The sequence below is a fragment of the Euphorbia lathyris genome, chromosome 10 (genome assembly GCF_963576675.1).
Source record: "Euphorbia lathyris chromosome 10, ddEupLath1.1, whole genome shotgun sequence".
In the NCBI taxonomy this organism is placed as follows: Eukaryota; Viridiplantae; Streptophyta; class Magnoliopsida; order Malpighiales; family Euphorbiaceae; genus Euphorbia; species Euphorbia lathyris.
Window position 1 is genome coordinate 46073134 of NC_088919.1, and position 9163 is coordinate 46082296.

Sequence of the window (9163 nt, forward strand, 5' to 3'; positions counted from 1 at the left end):
TCCTGACTCCCGGAACTTCCCCCACGTAGATCCTGCACCTCTTGAGTGATGTGTTGCTTCCACTCCTCTTCCTTAGCTTTCTCTTTCTCAAGCTGCTTCCGGATATAATCCTGATAGTCATCCTCATTCCCAAAGCGAGGTCCATCGTTCACCTCATTCTCAGCGTGTTTACTGCCACTTTTGTCATCCCTCATGGCCAGCTTAGCTAACTGGGCCGCTATCACCGCTAACTGCTCATTAATGTTGTTCACAGAATTTTCCAATCCGGCCACTTTTTCGTCGGTCGCAGACATACTGGCTGAAGACTGAGTATACTCGGACGAAGATGATTCCGAAGCCACAACTGCCGATTCAGAACTGTCAATCTGTAACTGGTCAAACTGCCTAACTAGCCGACTGCTCTCTCGGTACCACAATCGCTTAATGATGATGTCTGCGCGAACGGTATCCATTAGTATGTATGCATGATTTTATATGCATGATTCGTGGTGTGTGCGTTTATTTATTTACGGATATATAAGATACGAAGAACAAACGTTAGTCTAATTACACGTATCACAACATCTCTCTTCCACCCTTATTCCTCCACACACTCGATGGTCCAAGTCTCTTTCCTAGGATTTTGGTTTGGGGCTCACATTGCGGTCCAGGGGACGCGTGATGCCGTCGATTATTGCGGAAAAGTAAATCATCCATCAGACAATACAGTTCGTTTTTGACGCATCAACGTTCAGTGACTGAGAAATCGACCAAGTTGGATTGTCCTTTCGGAATAACTCGTCTTTCGTCCTTTCGTGAGACACATTAGTTCGGGTTTTGACTCCCTTTGAGCGCATCTCGGTTTTTAGACGTGGTACAAGTTATTCTTCTAGTCCAATCGTTCGTTATTGTCAATGACTCGTTCCCTTTTGTTCGCGCGGGTTCATGTCTCGATTTTTGGATTACAACGGGATCTTTTGGATCTATCGAGAGACGTAACCACGTGTTTATTTAGTGATGGAATCACTTTTGGATTTTATTTTAGGGAACGGACTCATCGCGTAACGCGTTTGTTCTTAGCATCGAGGATCCGTTTGCTCATTTTAGCTACGTGAAAAGACGACGAGTCTTATTTTGAGCGCACGGTAACCTTTCGGCTAGCAACAGTTCGTCGTTCTTCCCAATCCACGGGATATATCATCTTAGTGTGGTTATAGAAAATCAACGTTTCGTTGAATCGCATGCTTATTCGAAGCGAGGATATCACCGTTCTCTTTCCTTTAGGCACGAATTAAGCAAACACGTACATCGGGCCATATTTCTTGCAGTTTTGGTAACGGTCGAAATGATCGAGTCGTTAGTCAAAACCCGCAGTCTCGTCCATATGGCGCAATTATATGGTTTGGCTTAATTTGGCTTCGTGATTTTAAACGGGGTATACACTTGTTCGAGGCACGTATTCAATGGCATTGGTTTATTTTCTTTAACTACTCTCGGGATTGACATATATCGTAGATTCGGAATGATTTTGGTCGTTTAGTTCATTTTTTGCTTTTCTTTTCTTAGCCACTTCTGCGGACACGTCCATTTCTCTTAAGAACGACACGAGGCATAACGTAAAAGCTTGTCTTTTATTCGGAAGGGACGAGCCACATTTACGAAACTTTTCACGTTACCACATGGTCGTTCGAGACAGAAATGTTCTTCGTCTTCGTTCCGTCATGATCTCGTTTCATCCCAACCTATTTAAAGAATGTGAATAACGGTTACTGTTAATATAGTCTTTTGAATCGAAATATATCTATCCTTAATACCAAACCGATTCGTACTAATACGTGCTTACGTCATAACGTATTTCCTGAACATGTGCCTTCTTCGGGACACGAAAAGGGACCAGGCGGGTCGCACAAGTTCATTCATATGAGATGACTAAGTCGTCTTTAGTTCGAATCGTTTCGATATTTTTGGGTAGTTTGTACATCGGTTTAAGAGTATATATTAACGTATCGTTTCATTTTCTTTATCTATTTTAGGATTTAGACACGTATCATGGCGATTTGAAAACACGAACTGATTCATTTATCACATCAAAAATAGTAACGGGTAATCCTATGGCAACTTCTAAGGCTACTATATGCTGACATGGCTGATCGCGGGACCTCACAGGACCGCACAAATTCGCCCCTAACGAATGGATGGGGACCCTTTGGCGCCTTACTATAAGGGGGAACTTACACTAGCCTCTTTTGAGCGACGAATGGACTCTCGCTAGAGGTTTCGTGGAAATTACCCAAAAGGTTTGCAATAATGCACATGAATGCATACGAAAAGAAATAATACGATCCGTCCCCGTTAAGGGCTTAATACACGCCTTCCGGAATCAAATTTCTCGCTTCCCCAGCAGATTCGCCACTTGTTAGACGAGGTGCCGCGGACCGGGGGGTGGACACCTCATGGCGACGTAAGCGGTGATTGGCGCCGAAAGCAACCAATCGTGGAATCAAGCTGCTCGGCAGGACCGGAGCTCGGAGATATGGAAGAGTCACCACCCACGAATGGGAAAATGAACACCGATCCCTTGTGGGAGACCGGTGTGGGTTCGGAAAACTTAGGTACGAGCCGAGAAGGCTAGCTCCTTTCCGGAGAAAGGCTACTAGGCACCCCGACATCGCCCGGTTACGAACCACCGGCCTCCTACTCAGCATGTTAGGCGATAACGGACTAATCGTATATTTCTTTAAGTTTAAAATTCATTTGAAACCTTTTCTTTCTCGTTTTGAAAACCGTTTTGAGCATACATTATTGAAAAGCCACTTTAGTAAAGAATCACCCATTTACATCAGTTCAATATACATATAAAAGAGAGGGGAAGAAGGAAGAATTGATTTATTTACAACGTGATTTACATTTCGTGTTGCGTGTTAATTCTATACTAACTCATTTTCCCAAAACGAGTTCATTTACATGGTTCGCACCTTAATCGCCGTTGGAACGATTTAGGTACGTTTCAAAACCCCGTTTGATGAAGTCCACCTGAATCGCCGTTGGAACGACTCAAGTGTTTGAAAACATTAAGGTAAAAACTTTTAATAAGAAAACGTGGTTAAGCATACAAGTCAATTTATTTTGTATAAATCATTTAAGAAAACGATTCAAAAACTCTATTATTTATAATGAAAACGATTTTAATTACAAGATTCGCTTAATCCGTCGTTGGAACGGACTAAGGTTTTAAAACGTGATGTTTTGAAAACAAGTTAAAGATGTCAAGAAAATGTTATTTACACTTTTAGAACCTCTAGAAAAGCCTTTAGTTTAAATCATCAAATTGAAAACTCTTTTTGGTGATTTATTTCCCCCTTTTGACTCAATGGACTCTTTACTTGTCATAATTACAACAATAAACATATTAAATCAAAATTCACTCCAAATAAAGCCCATTTGAAATATGGACCCCTAAATGTCCAAAGAATAAAGAAAATAATATAGACATATATATACATTTTAGCCAAAAAAACCCATGAAATATTTATAGAGAAAATAAGGATAAGTGAAAAGATACTATGTAATAAACATATAAGAAATGATAATAAAAATACTAAATATAATACATTTTTACTTTAAACATGTGAAAATAATAGATAAAGCTCCTAAATAAGAAAATAACATTTATCCCCAAAATAGTTTCACCTAATAATAACTAATATAACCCGAATAGCCCAAAAACTATGTATATATATATATATATATATAATGTAGTTTAAATATCAAAATAATACCCATTATCCACAAAATATCTACTAATTAATTACTTCCAAAACACCCAAATAAATAACATTCTAAAATAAGATCCATTATCATTTAAATGAAGGAAAAAAAAATATATATATACATATACTTATATTAGATTAAATCAAAAAATGATATATAAATATCCTAAATAACTATATGTACCAACTATCCAAAAATAGTTTGAAAATGTTTATTACATAACTACATATATATATACAAAGGATTAGAAGCTTAAAAGTTGAGAAAGATGGACTGAAACAGCATTTTTTACATTCTGGCAGATTTACCGATGGAAAATCCGTCGGTAAACAGCAATTAGTGACAGAAACGGTAAATTACAGCAGCACTCCATTTATTTCCAGATTTATTCAAAAGCTTTAAATTAAGTCTAATTCAATCGTTTTGGATTTCCGAACTACCAAAAATGGATCATAGTCAATAACGGAAGTTCCTAAAACGACGTTTTTATTTTAAAACGTTATTTGGAAATTTCTTTTTCTAAAAAAAAGCTTATAATTACGTCTTTTAATACCCGAACTACCTTTTTATCGGATCACGGTTCGTATTGGGATATCAAAACGAGGTTTTTTTTTATTTTAAAATAAAACCAAATTTTATTCAACCCGAAATGGAAATTAAATAAATACACCAAATTAAATAAAAAGTGATAAAATAAATGAACAACTAAATAAATAAAAACTATAAAAATAAATAAAGGAAAGAAATAAATTAAATAAAAAATAAAAACGAGTCTAGTCCTCGGATAATACCTTAAGTTCGGTATTGACGGTTGACGTCGGTTGATTCCACGAATCGTGCTTTCCGTTGTTTTTGGTAAAATTTTAACTCTTAGGAGATTTGGAATTTTTAGGAAAAAAAAATGTTTTTTTCCCAAAAAATCAATTTTCTCTCTCTAAAAATGTTTAGAGTGAGAAAATCTTTCCCAAAAAGCCTCCCTCCTCTCAAATGCATGGGGATCCGTGCCTTTTATAGGCATTGGATCCCCGGACAGAATGGGCGACGCCCGAGCAAGATCGGGCGTCGCCCAAAGGGGTTGGGCGGCCGCCCAACCTCTGTTGGGCTATCGCCCAACAGAGTTGGGCGAGCGCCCAACAATCGTTGGGCGCGCGCCCAACCGACGTTGGGCGCTCGCCCAACGATCATTGGGCGCTCGCCCAACGGCTGCCGGGCGCGCTCGCCCGATGCCTGCCGGGGCGCGTCTCGCGCCGTCAGGCGCACACGCCCCGTGGCTGTCGAGCGCGCGCTCCGCGCCACCGGGCTCATGCGTCCAACGGACGTCGAGCGCGCGCCACTCGCAGTCGGACGCGTGCGTCCAGCGGACGTCGAGCGCGCGCCCCGTACTGTCGGGCGGGCATCCGACCATCGTTGGACGCGCGTTAGCTGCCGCTAGGCGCTCGCACCGCGCCGCTGAGCACTCGCGAGCCGCCCAATCGACGACCGCGCACCATCGCAACTTCTCCTTCCTTATTATATATTATTTTTTTGTTTTTAAAACTTCCGGAATCAACCGTTTCAACCGTCTTGTTTACAGGTTTTCGTCACAGGTCCTCCGACTCGGTGTCTACACCCGTCCTAAAACCGTACCCGAAGATATGGGTTTTTGACCCCTATCAAACCTCCTCGCACTTAAAACTTTACTTGTCCCCAAGTAAACTAAAAACTAAACCCGCCATCACAAGCAAGCTAGAAAACCTCCCGGTTTGACTAGGTGCTTGACACAATTTCGAGCATCTGTAATTACATGCATTCGGAAATACAAAGTAGAGACACGATATCCAAAAGCCGCATTTCAATTATCATATGTCATAGTTTTAAGCAAAAGGACACATGTTCAATTAAACGAGCTTGAGGGGATCGCTAAGTAAAACACCTCACCATAGGTAGTTCACTCATTCACACAATTTTGGTGGCTAAAGTGTTTACTCTCGGCTTATGTTCTTGCTTAGGATTACGTTGATTTTGCACGTTCATCCGAGTTCCTCTACTATGCTACATGATTCCAATGATATCAGAAACAGCCTCTAATCGGGGTTGTAATGTGGTTAGAGGGTTAAAGGTACAACAAGGGTTAAAAGTTCTAGCGCTACAAAAACAAAGTTAAAATGGCTTTAGCAAATATGAAGTGACTCAGCTTTTTATTTATCCCTTATTTTTTTTCTTTTTGGGATGTTTTCTTGAGACGTTTTTGATTTTTTTTAAGAACTGGGGAATGAAGTTCTTCCCTTTTGTTCGTCTCTTTTTTTTTTTCTGTTTTTCTCTTTTTTTTCTTTTTGGGATAGTGATGCTCATTCACTTCTTAGCCTTTTTGGCTTGCTACTGTAATGCCATAAACAAAGATAAAGCGCTAGAAGAAAACAAAGGCTCAATTTGAGCTTTGCAAAAATGTTGGGTTAAGTAGCAAGCCAAATTGTGGCTTGCAAAAATAGGTTAGAACGAAAGAAAAATCTTTGATCCGCATTCTTGAGAAATCCTCTCCACCTCCTCCATATCCTTCAAACCTCCATTGAAGACACCTTCGAAGCTCCGTTCACCGAGGATTGCTCAAGCTCCATCCTTAAGTCTTAGAAAGACGCCTGCATTGGTAGACAGGTTCCCTGAAAGAGATTTTTCTTCTTTTACATTCTGTCTAGCCTCTGATACATGTTATGAATTCTAGGCTTATTGTAACTTCGTGACAATATTCTCCATCTTTGATATATATTATAGTTCTTGTTCATTCAATTGTTTTAATGCTTTAATCTTTGTCTTACGCTTTGTCTGATTGGTTTAACTCATTCGATAATCCCAAAATCAAGTTGGCACAGATTGCGAGCTGAATCTGACCTAGTCAGTGCCTATAGGATTGACGACCCTATAGAAGATTAAGCCCAAATTACTGAGCCTTAGAACTAGTTTCGGCCTTACAAGGGAATCACGGACTAGGGACTTTAGGAGGATAGGTCGAGTTAATCGCCTCGGACACAAGTGACTTAGGTTTTAATTCAATTGCTTAACAATTTATTCTCATTATCATCGTATCCCTTCATGTTCCTTCGGTTAATTGCATTGGTAAAAGATCACTTAGGAGTAGTCTAACTTAATTAGGGACAGAGTAACTTAATTAGGCGTAGAATAACTTAGTTAGAATCAGATAACTTAGCTAGGAATAGTATAAATCAACCTAGGAGTAGATTAACTTAGAAAAACCAACTCAAAACCCCCCTAAGCCTAGATAACGCCTGAAACCAAGTAGCTCGATACTTGCAGAAATAAATCCTATGGACGATAACCTGGACTTAACCAGAAATTTATTACTTGATAACGACGGGGTACACTTATCCCTTAGTGAGTTCTCATCTCTAACGTAGGTGAGGGCGCATCAAGTTTTTGGCGCCATTGCCGGGGATTTATTTCTTCTGCAATATCGAACCAAAGGTCGATTTGTTAGTTTAGGCATTCATTGTAAATATCTTTGTTTATATCGTCTATACTTGTTGATATATAATTTCTTTATACTTTTCTATACTTGTTCATATCTGTATACTGTTACTTATCAACCTTTGTGCTAAAACTTCACTTTTTCTCAGCATTCTCTGATGAAAGAATTGGCAAGAAAAAGTCGAGTGGCATTCAAATTTTAGTTAAAAACTTGTCAATAGAGTTATGAATTGCATTCTCATCAAGTTTTAGTCATTGGGTATCTCCAATTTTGCATGGATTTGTGAATTACGGGTAAAACACTTAGGGACCAAATACTTATGATTTTAGTCCCTAAGTTCCTAAAACTATGGCTTATGCCTATGAATGGTTTATTTGGGGGTTTATGTTCAGAATTATAAAAACATCCTAACTTGTCCATTTTTGGTCTATTCCTCAGGAACTATGGGTAGGAAAGGCAAAGCCAAGGTCGTCGTCGAGAATGAAGCCGAGTCTGAGGTCGAGTTCAGCGATAGCCTCCAAGCTAAGTATGATCCACCCTTTGGTCTTGTTGATGAACGTGAGGGGATATTGTACGATAGATTTTCCAAGCAAGATCTTGCTACCCATATAGTTGTTGATCAAACTTATTTAGCGACTATAGGCTTGAAAAAGGATTTTAATGAAATCCTCAAATTCCACGGCTGGTATAGACTAGCCACAAAACAGACCCCAGTTTATCACAACTTTACTATGGAATTTTTGACCACTTGGAAAAAAGAGCTACCCTTGGGCGGTGGGAAGCATTCTTTTAGACTAAACGGTAAACCTTACCGTCTCGATGGTACCACACTAGCAACCCTAATGGGAGTCTATAACAACCCAGAGGCAATCTCAGATTTTGAGAAACCTATAACAAAAGATATGGCTTGGGAACAATTAACAGGCATATCGGACTTTGACTCCCAGACTGCTAGCCCAGTCGCTCTCCTGGACCCACTTCTCAACCTTGTCCACAAATTTGTGGCCCACAACTTGTTGGCCAAAAACGAGAGCAATAAAGTCTCAAAGACAGAATTGCTCATACTATGGTGTGTGGCCAACCACAAACACGTGAATAATGTCAAGACCATATTTGAGGGCTTCTCAAGCCAAACGAGTAGGAAACGCGGTTCCTTAGGTCTTGGACACTTAGTTACCAACCTACTTGAGAGCCAATTCAAAAATTTGGAAAATCAAGAAGTTGCTTTTTACCCTACTTTGCTTAACTCCAAGTTTTTGGGGAAATCTACTTTTCATGAAGTCTTAAACAGGAACCCAACCGGAGGAGCAAGTCTAGCAGAGGGGGATGGAAAAGAGTGTTGGTCCCTTGTAAGGTTGCAAATATAGTTCCAAGGGGGGGTTAGGAACTATTTTACCTCTTTTAAAATAATTTGGGCAGATTTCTTTTCTTTAAGAAAAGTTTATCTAACAGCGGCGCTTAGCACTCAGCAAGACACTAGCTTAGTCAACTAGTGACTAGGACAGCTTCGTTGCTTAGGTCAGGAAATAGCACTTAGAGTCTATTCCTGAACCTTCTCGTTGGTAGCGCACAACTCAGCTTGACCTCTTTTACTTGGTCAGTTTTAGTTTGTTTTAAGCAAGCAGTGTAAATAAGGAGTTAAGGTTTAGAAATACTTCACTCAGCAGATTTATCCAGGTTCGGCTTCTTCTAAGCCTATGTCCTGTCCCCGGAACACTTCCGAGATTTCAAATCCTCTACTGAGCTCTTTAAAGGTAGAGCCTCAAACCTTTTACAATATCAGCAATTGAGTATGACAAGAGTACCTTCCTCTATACTTCTACTCAATCCTAATCTCTCCGCTGAGTACTTAAAACCGAGTACTCAGCCTCTCCTTTCTACTTCTAGAAATGATAAAGATTCTCCTAAACAACAATTGCTAGAACACCTTAGATGATTGAAAAACAATCACTC